The sequence below is a fragment of the Pogoniulus pusillus genome, chromosome 11, assembly GCF_015220805.1.
Source record: "Pogoniulus pusillus isolate bPogPus1 chromosome 11, bPogPus1.pri, whole genome shotgun sequence".
Classification (NCBI taxonomy): domain Eukaryota; kingdom Metazoa; phylum Chordata; class Aves; order Piciformes; family Lybiidae; genus Pogoniulus; species Pogoniulus pusillus.
The window spans coordinates 25,889,284-25,900,789 of record NC_087274.1 but is presented as its reverse complement, the minus strand read 5'-3'; the positions used below and the strand labels follow the sequence as shown (position 1 = coordinate 25,900,789).

The window sequence follows — 11,506 nt, the reverse complement described above, 5'->3', positions numbered from 1 at the left end:
ATTCTGTTTAGCCTCTCACTTGACTGATGGTCACATCATGTTTATGCTGAATATGCTTTCTCTCCTTCACTCCTGCCCCTCCTCTCCTTCCATCTTCCCACCCCATATATTTCTGTTGTAGACCGGAATGATGCAATTCAGCTGTGATTTGCTTTGGACTGCTCCCAAATACACCCACACGAGTGCTCTCGAAGTGATGAAGTCTATCTGATGAAGATGCACTTGGCAAGTTTGTGTTTCAGAGGGCCACTGATCCAAAATGCTTCAGGAAAAGACTTTCAGATAGGCAAATGAACCCAGGAATGTAAAGTTGTGAACAGTTTCTGTGTTTCAGTGTTTAGAAGATTTGAAGACAGGAGCTGAACCAACTTGTCTGAAAATGGCTACTTCTCCACCAGTGAACCAATACAGTTTTATGGCTAGGGACTGGGTCCTCACAGCCTGTGACTGTTCAGGGTTTCATAGAATCATCATAGAATCAACCAGCTTGGAAGAGACCTCCAAGATCATCCAGTCCAACCTAGCACTCAGCCCTAGCCAATCAACCAGACCATGGCACTAAGTGCCTCAGCCAGGCTTTGCTTCAACACCTCCAGGGATGGTGACTCCACCACCTCCCTGGGCAGCCCATTCCAATGTCAATCACTCTCTCTGCCAACAACTTCCTCCTAACATCCAGCCTAGACCTCCCCTGCCACAACTTGAGACTGTGTCCCCTTGTTGTGTTGCTGGTTGTCTGGGAGAAGAGACCAACCCCACCTAGCTACAGCCTCCCTTCAGGTAGCTGTAGACAGCAATGAGCTCTGCCCTCAGCCTTCTCTCCCAGCTCCCTCAGCCTCTCCTCACAGGGCTGTGCTCCAGGCCCCTCACCAGCTTTGTTGCCCTTCTCTGGACACCTTCCAGCACCTCAACATTTCTCTTGAATTGAGTAGCCCAGAACTGGACACAGCACTCAAGGTGTGGCCTGCCCAGTGCTGAGTACAGGGGCAGAATAACCTCCCTTGTACTGATGGCCACACTGTTCCTGGTGCAGGCCAGGATGCCTTTGGCTCTCTTGGCTACCCGGGTTTCATGATGGTGAACACCTCCCTTGTTTTTTTCCCTCAGGACAACACTGCAGTTTGATTCAGCAAGGTTACAGATGGGCAGAGGAATCTTCAAACATGCTGTTGCCACATTGCTCTCTATGACTCCCTGAAAGTTGGTGTTTTGAAGTCCTTAAAAAGTTGTGATCCTCAGGAGCAAGCCAGGGCTGGCTGCAAAGTGGGCTAGCTGGGCATGAAGATCCAGACTGTGCACCCAGGCAATAGGCTGTGCCAGTGTTCTCGTCAGGTAGGAAATCTGGTAAGGTCCTTGAAGTACCAGGAGAGAGAATGAGAGAAAGTGGCCTCAAGTTTTATCACAGAATCATAGAATCAACCAGGTTGGAAGAGACCTCCAAGATCATCCAGTCCAACCTAGCACCCAGGGGAGGTTTAGGTTGGATATGAGGGAAAATTCTCTTTGCTGCACCTCAGGTGTGAGCACTTTGCTCTCCCTGCCAACTCTCCTTTTATTCTTCCCTTTCATTCCAACTCCTCCTTTTCCTCTCCATCTTCCTCTTTCACCTCATCTTCCTCCTTTCCTCTCCATCTCCTTCCTTTTTCCCATCTTCCTCCTTTCATCTCCATCCTTTTTCTCTCCTTTCAGCACCACCTCCCCTTTCTCACCCCACACCTTTTCCCCTATTTGCCCCCAAACCCAGAGCACCTGGGAGCTGTTGGAGTCTCCTCCCAGCCCAGGTGTGACCACTTTGCCCTCCCTGCTCTCTCCCCTTTATAAGCAGCACCAGGAAGGGCAGAAGCCCTAAGCTTGCCCAAGTGGGCAGAGGGATCCTCCTCATCCTCCTCGTGTCACCCCCAGGTGAGTGTCTGTGGTGTGCACTGGGTGACTGGGAGTGGGATCTAAAGGCCGGGGGGCCTGGTGGCCCCCCGGTTAGCTAGGCTAGAGACCTGCTGACTGCTGTGACATCACCCATGGGTGCTGGTTGAGCCTCCTTGCTTGGTCTGAGCTCCTCTCTCCTTAGCTGCTGCTTTCTGTGTGCTTGTAAAACAGTAGGAGGCTGCAGGACTGGACCTGTGAAAGGTGTTGAGAAGCATCAACTAGCATGGAGGAAACCCCTGAGAAGGAGAGTGGAGTAAAACTCAGCTCTCACTGATGCTCTTCTGTGTCAGAGTGGCTGAAACTCTGTTTGTCAAGGAAAGAGGCTGGAGTGAGGTGGGGGCTGGTTTCTTCCCCCTAGTATCAGGTGATGGAATGAGAGGAAATGTCCTAAACTTGTGCTAGGGGAGGTCCAGGCTGGACTGCAGGAGTGGTTATGGATTGGAACAGGCTGCTCAGGGCAGTGGTGGAATCCCCATCCCTGGAGGTGTTCAGGAAACCTGTGGACATGGCACTTTAGGATATGGTTTAAAGGCCATGATGGTGCTGGGTTGATGGCTGGACTGCATCATCTCAGAGGATGAAGGAATTCTCCAGAGGATGTTTTATGCAGCTACAGGTAGAACAAAAATCACCTGATAGAGCCTTAGATGATATGCATGGGTAAGATTGTGACTCTAGAGACCTGGCTTTAATGCTTGCATCTTGGCTCTCTCAGCCTGCTCCACAACCTTGACTGTGCTGTCTTTGTCCTCTATTCCTTAGGATTGAGCTTGCTAGGAAATGAAAGTCCAGAGCAGAGCCTTCCATTGTAGAAACAAAGAGGTACAGATGGGAACTGCTGTGCAATGACTGGGATTTTGTTTCTGCTACTGCACTGATTCCAAGCCCCACACCCAAGCTCATGAAATTGCCTTTTAAATGATGAGACAGAATCATTCTTTTTTCTTCCCCCAAGCCTGCCATGCATTTACATCCCTTGGGTAGCAAGTGGAAAGTCCTGAGGCAAGTAGACAAGGGCCATATTGGCCCAAGTCTGTGGGCTTTGCCTGTCTCAGTGATGTAAGGACACCAGACTCCTTCAAGAGGTGTGCTTTATCTGCCTGGCCCTTGCAGTGTCTCCAAGGTAAGCCTTAATGGTCTCACATACACACCCTGTAAGATGCCTTTCATTCATCCTGCCAAACAGGAGCTGTGCTTGTGATGCCTTCCCCAACTGAAGGGCCCTGCTCCATGAATGCAGGCAATGTTAAAGGCTGAATAATGCACACAGCCTTCCCTTTGCAGAATGATTCCACCTCTCCCTTCACCCTCCCCTGCCATGTGGTTTAGCTTTGGGCACTGCAAGAGATGCCCTGGATCAATGTTAGCTTTTGGAGAGGCTGCCACTGGCAGTCTGAGTCAAACCCAGCTGTGCTACAAGTCCATTGTTTGATGTTTGGTTGTCCCCCCTGGAGTTCTGTCAGAGGTGAGCTGAGCCTTTTGGCAGCATAAACAAGCACATCCATTTTGTCTCTCAGTGCCCTGAAGGCATCCATGAACTAATAAGAGAAGAATATGTAGTCCAGTGTGTACACCTGGCTCAGCCTTAGCCCATGAAATAGTGAGCACTTAGAGAAGGGAAGATGAAGGACATAGAGGACCAGATCATACAGCTTAGAGCTACGTGCAGTGTAAGGACAACTTGTCAGAACTGAAGCACTGTCCTGATCTGAGATGGATTTCAGTTTTCAGCTCAATTAAACCCCAGCTTCTTGCACAAGCAAGAACTTGTCTTACCTACCAGGCTGGAATGAAATATTTGTGGTGGTTTTTCTGGTGCAAGGCAGTCTGCTGAATGCTTGCTGAAGGCCATTACCCTCACTTCTCTCCTGAGTGAAAACATGACACATTTCCTCACCAAGGTCCCAGAGCTGAAGATTGGTGCCAGGCTGTCTACCAAGACCCCCTAAGGGCCATGTTCATTTGGCATGGCATGGGCTGGAAACCACTTTAAACCATACTCTGTTCTCTTGGCTCAACCACTTACAAGCCCAAGCACTGTGAAAGCAGGAGCAGGACTGTCAAGGACACTCTGTGCTAGCCTGACTGCACTGAACTCAATCTCTGTGCACACAGCTGTGAAACAGCAACCTCAAAATCCACTGATGCTGAAGAGTCGACCCAAATCAATATGTGCACTGGGTACAACCATGAAGTTTCAAGCTGTATAATTCTCAGGGAGGACAGGCATTTGCTCTGCCATCATTGCTGCTGAAGGCCACAAGACCTTGAAACCCTCTGTTGTTGTCAGGACTTTCTCTCTGTCTGAGAGCTGTTGTCTTCCAAACTGTGTGTGCATGGAGTGAGCAGAACCACACTAATGTCAGTCTTACCTGACACTGATAATTATAGAATCAGTCAGGATTGGAAGGGACCACAAGAATCATCTAGTTCTAACACCTCTGCAATGGCCAGGGACATCCTATCCTAGATGAGGCTGGACAGAGCCAGCCTGGGCTTAAACATCTCCCTGGTCAACCCATTCCAGGCTCTCACCACTCTCATGCTCAACAACTTCCTCCTCATATCCAGTCTGAATCTCCCCACCTCCAGCTTTGCTCCATTCCCCCCAGTCCTGTCACTGCCTGAGAGCCTCAAAAGTCCTTCCCCAGCTTTTTTGTAGGCCCCCTTCAGATACTGGAAGGCTGCAATAAGGTCACCTCAGAGTCTCTCTTCTCCAGACAGAACAGCCCCAACTCTTTCAGTCTGTTCTCGTAGAAGAGGTTCTCCAGCCCTCTGGTCATCCTCATGGTCCTTCACTGAACACTCTCCAGTATCTCCACATCCCTCTTGTAATAAGGGCTCCAGAACTGGAAGCAGTAATAATCTGTGTGATGGTTTTGTCCCCATCCCAAGGAAGAGATGTGGAGGTGTTAAACATACAGAAGCTGCACTTTGGAACATGGTATAATGGCCACGGTGGTGTTGAGCTGATGGTTTGACTCAGTGTTCTTAGAGGTCTTTTTCCAGCCTTAAGGATTTGATGATTCTATGATTTGAAGGATTGGACTCACTTCCTTTTCTGGTCCAGGAGAGCCCCATCTGTATGCTGCTATATCTTTCTTCTCATGCACTTACATAAGATCTTGGAGGCCTCTTTTTAACCTCTTTTCTTCAACAGTGCCTCTGTCTTTTGCTCTATCATTCTAACATCCAGAACATTGACTCCAGCAGTGAGCAAAAGGCTCCTGGAAGACCTTAGAGCAGCCTTCTGGTGCTTGAGAGGGGCTTACAAGAAATCTGGGGAGGGACTTCTCCTGAGGGCTTGTAGTGCTAGGATGAGGGAGAATGGACTGAAGCTGGAAGAGGGGAAATTTAGACTGGGGACTAGGAAGAAATTCCTAGTGGGGGTGAGACCCTGGAACAGGTTGCCCAGGGAGGTTGTGGATGCCCCTTCCCTGAAGATGTTCAAGGGCAAGTTGAATGAGGCCTTGAGCAAGCTGGGCTAGTGGAAGGTGTCCCTGCCCATGACAAAGTAGTTGGAACTGGATGACCTTGAAGGTCTTTTCCAGCCCAAACCACTATCTGAATCTATGAAGACAGAGGCGAAAGGAGAAGCAAATGCTTTGACGATGCACACGTGAGTGTTATAGTGCAGGACATGGGCCTAGGGGCAAGTGGGATGTGTTTATCCCATGAGGTGCCATGCAGAAATACCTGAGCTAGCTTGGAACATGCTAGTTCAGGTTGCAGAAGCCAAGTGTACAGGCATTAGCAGAAATACAGGAATTACCTGGGTGTGCCTGTCAGAGATGATCATATTGCACCCAAACTGAGAAGCAGTGTGAAGCTGGTGCAGCCAGAGAAGGGATCACTTCAGCACACTCCTAAAGCCTCATTTTATTTTTTCTTTTAAAGTTGGTTTTGGTCTTTGGGGTTTTTATATTCCCCCCCCCACTCTTTTCTTTGAGAATTATTAATTTGGAACAGTACATTTTGTACAAACAGAACAGTCATGAAGATGCCACTGCTTTTATTGCCCTCCCTACTGGCTCCAGTCTATTGATGGTGGAGTTACAGCAGGAGAATCATAGATTTGGTTGGAAAGGACCTTGAAAATCATCCACTCCAATTATTGCCTACCAAGGCACTCAGCACCACATCTGACTCTTTTGAAACACCTCCAGGGCAGCCTGATCTACTCTTTGGGAATCCTTTCAGTCAAGAACTTTCTTCTAATGTCTAACCTAAACCTGCCCTGGGGCAACTTCAGGCTGTTTCCACTTGTCCTATCATCTCTTACTAGAGAGAAGAGACCAACCCCCACCTGGCTCCATCTGTCTTTCGGTGAGCTGTAGAGTGAGAAGTTCTCTCTTCAGCCTCCTTTTCTCCAGACTAAACAACCTCAAGTCCTTCAGCCTTTAACAACTGTGGAAGGGTTGAGTGGAGTATTTCTGCTTGTCTGGGCAGCAGGCAAAGTGCCTGCTGTAACTGAGCAGAGGGGAGTTGGGAAAAATGGTCTGCTGCTCCCAGTAGGCTTCTGAGGGTGGGGAGACTTCACTGTAGGGACTTAGCACTGTAAATCCACAGCATCTTGCTTCTTCCTCACGCTGCTTTTTACATTAGCAGGGTTTTCTGCCAATCTCCATCCTTATAAAGAAGACAAAGCTCAGGAACTCAATCTTCCTCCTGCCTGCCCATCTGGATCTCTCTGGGGTACCTTTGGAGCCCCATTACCACAGCTTTTTTCATTAAGTCTGTTGCTTGCTGCCCCAAAAGGCAAACTTGATGACCTTTCCACACTCATTTTGAAAATGGCAGGAGTAGAGACTTTGACTTGTCCAAGGAAGTCTGTGGAAGGAATTAAACCAAGATCTTTCAAATCTCAGATTAGCACTTTAGCCTCTATGTGATCTTGCTCCTCTCCTACCTTCGTTTCCCCTTGAACAGGGAAATTGCCTCCATAGTGAAACCAGCAGTGCCCCTGCAGATCTGTCTGCAATGAATCCTTCAAACAGTCCCTGTGAAATAAGCAGAGTTATTCTCAGAGCAGCTCCTTCTAGGATGTTGGTCAGGAAGCACCATGCCACACGAGCTTGTTGCTGTAAGTGTCAGTGATGTCCTCCAGCAGCAGCATGCAAGCTCAGCAGCTCCACGTGCGCCTCTGTCGGTTGCTTCTCAGTGCTCTTAAGATGGAGCTGGATTGTGCTGAGATAGGGAAACTACCTAAACAGGATGAGGTTAATTTGGGTGGTGAGCCAAGGTCAGGACAGCTGATGCAAACAGAGCTGCCTGTCAACTGTGCCTTCAGAGCTGGTACTGTGATAGGAGGAGAGGAAATGGCCTCAGGTTTCATCAGCAGAGGTTTAGGTTGGATAGCAGGAAAAATTCCTTTGCTGCAGGAGTGGTCAGGCATTGGAACAGGCTGTCCAGGGAGGTGGTGGAGTCCCCATCCCTGGGGGTGTCCAAGAAACCTGTGGACATGGTTTGCTGGGCATGGTGTTGAGCTGACAGTTGGACCCAACGATCTTGGAGGTATTTTCCAACCTTTGCTGTGATTCTAGAGTCGTATGATCCTGTGATTTCCTAGCAGCACAGATGGCAAAGCTCCCCTTGGCTTCCAGAAAGAAGCTGCACACGCGGTACAAGGCGGATTGAAACACACACACACACTTTTGAAGCACGGTCGCTCGCTACCAATTCGTGGCTGCTGTCCAGCAAGGGGAGAAAAACACTCCCCCCTCATAGATTTAGCAACAAAACCAATGAGGGAGGGGGAAAAATCAAAATCAATGACTTATACTGTACATTAAACCGGCTTAAAACACAAACATTTCCAGAGTACAATATTTCAAGCAGCCTTGTAACCAGAGGAGCTGTTTTTTAACTGGATTCCTACTTCTTTACTACCAAGAGCCTTGTCTTATTTGCAGAGGCTCTGTGAGCTGTCAGACATCCTGACTCCACTTAATAAACTCGCTCAGAGCAGAAGTTTAAGTCGCAGTGTAAGTCCATAAATTAGTTGTTTCAGCGCTAGACCAACACACTTCTCTTTCTTCCCTCTCTGCTGAGTGCTGAGCTATGACAAAGGAGAAACTCAAGTTATGACCCTCCCTCACAACTCCTCCAACCAGTGATCCAATTTCTTCACATTCAACAGAAAGAAATAAGTTGCAAAAGTAAATAAGTGAAGGATGGAGGCTGCCAAACTCAACTCGGAAGAACCAAAGCATCGTTAAGCAATGCTACTGTAACCCAGCATGTCCAACATGAAGGTTCCCTTGGCTTTGGGGCTGCAGGACCACTTGCCAGTAGAATCAGGCAGAGTTGGGGGCTGTAGGTCTGAGTATCTCTGTTTAGATCCCAGCTTGTGTGCAATGATGATAGTGAAGGCAGCACAGAGAGGCTGTGGAGTCTCCTCCTCTGGATACTTTCAAGACTGGATATGTTCCTGTGTGACCTGCTCTGTGTCCCTGCTTTGGCAGGGGGGTTGGACTCCATCTCTTTGAGTCCCTTCCAACCCCCACCATTCTATGAGTCTATGAAATGCAGAGGTCACGCCAGGTCACAGGCAGATTTTGCTTTAAGTGGCGTTTAATGCACCAGGAAGCTAAGAGTCTCCAGTGCCTCACCAGATAAGTAGGAGCAGGGCATATTTCATTACTGGGTGGATCTTAGTCTGGTTCCTTGTGAAAGTGAAGCTCAAACAAACCCCATAGTCGTGTCCCTGTCTCCAGCTGACCCTCCCCCATAACTCCTCCTACCATTGGTCCAATTTCTTCACACTGGACAGAAAGAAACACGTTGCAAAAGTAAATAGAAGTGAAGGATGTGGGCTGCCAAGGGACAGGAGTGCCAGGAGTCCTGCTGCCTCAGAGGAAGGCCACTTAACCTTTCAACGTGTCCAAAAGAGGAAGGGATTTGAGCAGTGTGGGCTCTCACCTCCACAGGGAACACACCAGAACGAGGCAGAGCAGGGAGATGCAGCTCTGTTCACCCCTGTGCCTGCAGCTGGTGTCTGTCACTGCTGCTGCACAGGAGTGACTTGTGGGAAGCCTCAAGGGACCTCCCCGGGGTCAGAGTGGATGTGCAGCACGGGGTTAGATTACTCCTCAGCCCCTTTGCTGGGAGAAATTATGTGACTTTCCTTCTCACACAGGTTCCTGCCCAGAGACAGAGCTGCTCTGATCTCCTAGGGCAGAGGCAAGCAAGAGCAACCAACTCCTCCCAAGACTGACACCTTCCACACCAGCACGGGGGTGAAAGCACCTTGCATGGGACCCTCGTGGGAGCTGGGGCCAGCATCTAGTCCTGCTCCTTGGGTGAGTGCAGGAGCAATGCCAGGCTGGTGTCCAGCCAAGCTGGCACAGCTCAGCGTTGCAAGCGCTGTGCTTCTCTCAGAAGCCGCTGTGTGTCGTACCTGCTGGCAGCTGCTATTTTTACATCAAAACTCATTTCTTGCTAACAATCTCCACCTTGCATCTTGAGAAATTACCAGAGGGCTGGATCTGGCTCTCATGCTTAATGAAACGATTTAGCTGCCAATCCAGCCCCTTTCTGGTGAGCCGTGGATTGCAACGCTTGGCGTTAGGCAAACACAACAGGCATTTTATCAGCCCTGCTGTTGTAAATATAGCTCAACTTCGAAGCAGATGCTGATAGCCAACGTTTGCCTTGCCCTACCCTACCTCTCCCACTAAGCTGAGTCATAATAATGCAGTGAGTTAGTCCAGCTCCTTCCCGTGGTGTAATGCTCAGCAAGATCTGGCAGATAGGAGCCCTCGCTAATCTTACAGATCTCATCTTTCATGCCAAAGCAGTTGGCTGGGATACATCTGGAGTGGTTTGTTGGGTTTTTTTTTTTGGTGTTTGTTTAAGTTCTTTTATAATATGATCTTCTAAGTTACATAATGGTTTTCTCTCTTCCCTTGGTGTCATCTGAGCCCAGCACAGGAATGCACACGCATCACCTCTGACAGCTCAGAGCCACTGCTTCCCATCCACCAAGTGGCTCAGAAGGGGTTGGCACTCCCAACGGATGCTTCCCAAAAAGCCAGCTTCACCTGTTTTGCACAGAATAGAATCAAAGAATGCTTTAGCTTGGGAGGGGCCTTTAAAGCTCATCCAGGCCATGTGCCTCCCCAGCACTGAGCAAGGACCTCTTTAACCAGTGTGGGTTGCTCAGAGTCCCAAGCAACCTGACCTGGAATGGCTCCAGGGACGGAGCTTCTGCCTCCTCTCTGCACAGCCTGGACCAGAGTCTCACCACTGTCAGTGTAAAAAACAAGCTTTCTTCTCTCTGGTCCAAGTCTCCTCTTTTGGTTTAAAGCCATCACCTTGTCCTATACTATTCCCAGGATACCTATCCCTGCATTTCATTTTTCCCAGCAGCTCTCAGCTCACTCAGGCCAGCCTCACCTCTCTTGCCTGATTTCTTACACCCAGGGATGGAGAGCTCTTGGAAGGTGCTTTATGCAAAGTGCCCTTAAAGGTCAGCCAACTCTGTTTTGCTGCCTGGTCCTTCAGAACCATTTCCCAGGGGCTCCTACTGACTTATTCCTGGAGGAGCTGGAAGCTTGCCCTCCATACATCAACCCTTTGGAGAGTTTTTAGCAGGTAGTGCCAGATGACAATGAGGTTATCACAGAAGGAGCTGTATTTCTCCCCCCCTCCTGAAATTACTGGAGTTGCCAAAGGTGTCTGGTTTCTCTCTCAGATGAGAAAGCCACATTCACCGTGGGAATGGAGCAGTGAGCCACAGGGAACTGCCCAGATCCAAGAGCCTGGGGGTTGTGTCCCACTCCAAAAGGCAGTTTTCTAACTCAGGACAGAATATCTTCTGCCTCTGCAGACAGTGAGGAGCAGATGGGAGGCAGATGCTTCCTTCACTGGGATGGGTCAGACACACTTCGAATAGAGACTGGGTGTGGCAGTAGCTGGAGACCCTCTGCTGGTTTGTTGCTCACCACAGAGCACCCACAGCTGAGATGGGTTCTACCTAAGCCCTCAGTGGGCTCCAGGCAGAGATGATCCCCAGGTGGCCGATGCAGATCTAGTAAGGCTGAGGCTGCCTGTGGGGTGCAGACCACCAATGCTTGGCCTGGCTTCACCAGTTCACCTCCAAAGGGGAGCCCTGTCATGCTTGACAGTGGGTGCCAGCAGCCTCTCCAACAACACACCAACTGCTCCTCCAGAGGCAGAGCCACACACTTTTTAGAGAGGGTGGTGAGTGGACTGGGTTCTATCTCAAGCATTCTGTTTTGCCTCTGTTTATTGTGCATTCTTTGCTGCACTGATTCTCTATTGTCTGTTTTTCTTCTGTTCCAGTGGATACTTTCTCTCCTTCCCTGCCTGCTTGGTTTCTCCTAGCCGGGTGACATTTGTGTTCCAACGTTCAAACCCACCACGCTCAAGAGGGCTCAGGAGCAGGGTAAACAAGCTGGGCTGTGTGTTTAGCACGCAGCTCAATTGTACACTTACAGTAGATGCTCTGCTTTAATTTGCTTTTAAGCAGCCCCTTCAAACAGCTCAGAGCCCTGGACATTGTTCTCTTAGGTGAATTACAAACCCAGAATTAATTAGCTGGGCTCCCCTGGGGACTCTC

General features: G+C 49.4%; 1 long non-coding RNA gene across 1 annotated transcript; it reads left to right on the top strand.

The window, feature by feature from the left end:
- Positions 1-1,855: 1,855 nt before the first annotated feature.
- Positions 1,856-11,273, top strand: LOC135179777 (uncharacterized). The gene is made up of 3 exons (XR_010304126.1): positions 1,856-1,902; positions 9,062-9,224; positions 11,230-11,273. It is a non-coding gene; the product is annotated as an uncharacterized LOC135179777 (long non-coding RNA).
- The last annotated feature ends 233 nt before the right edge of the window (positions 11,274-11,506 follow it).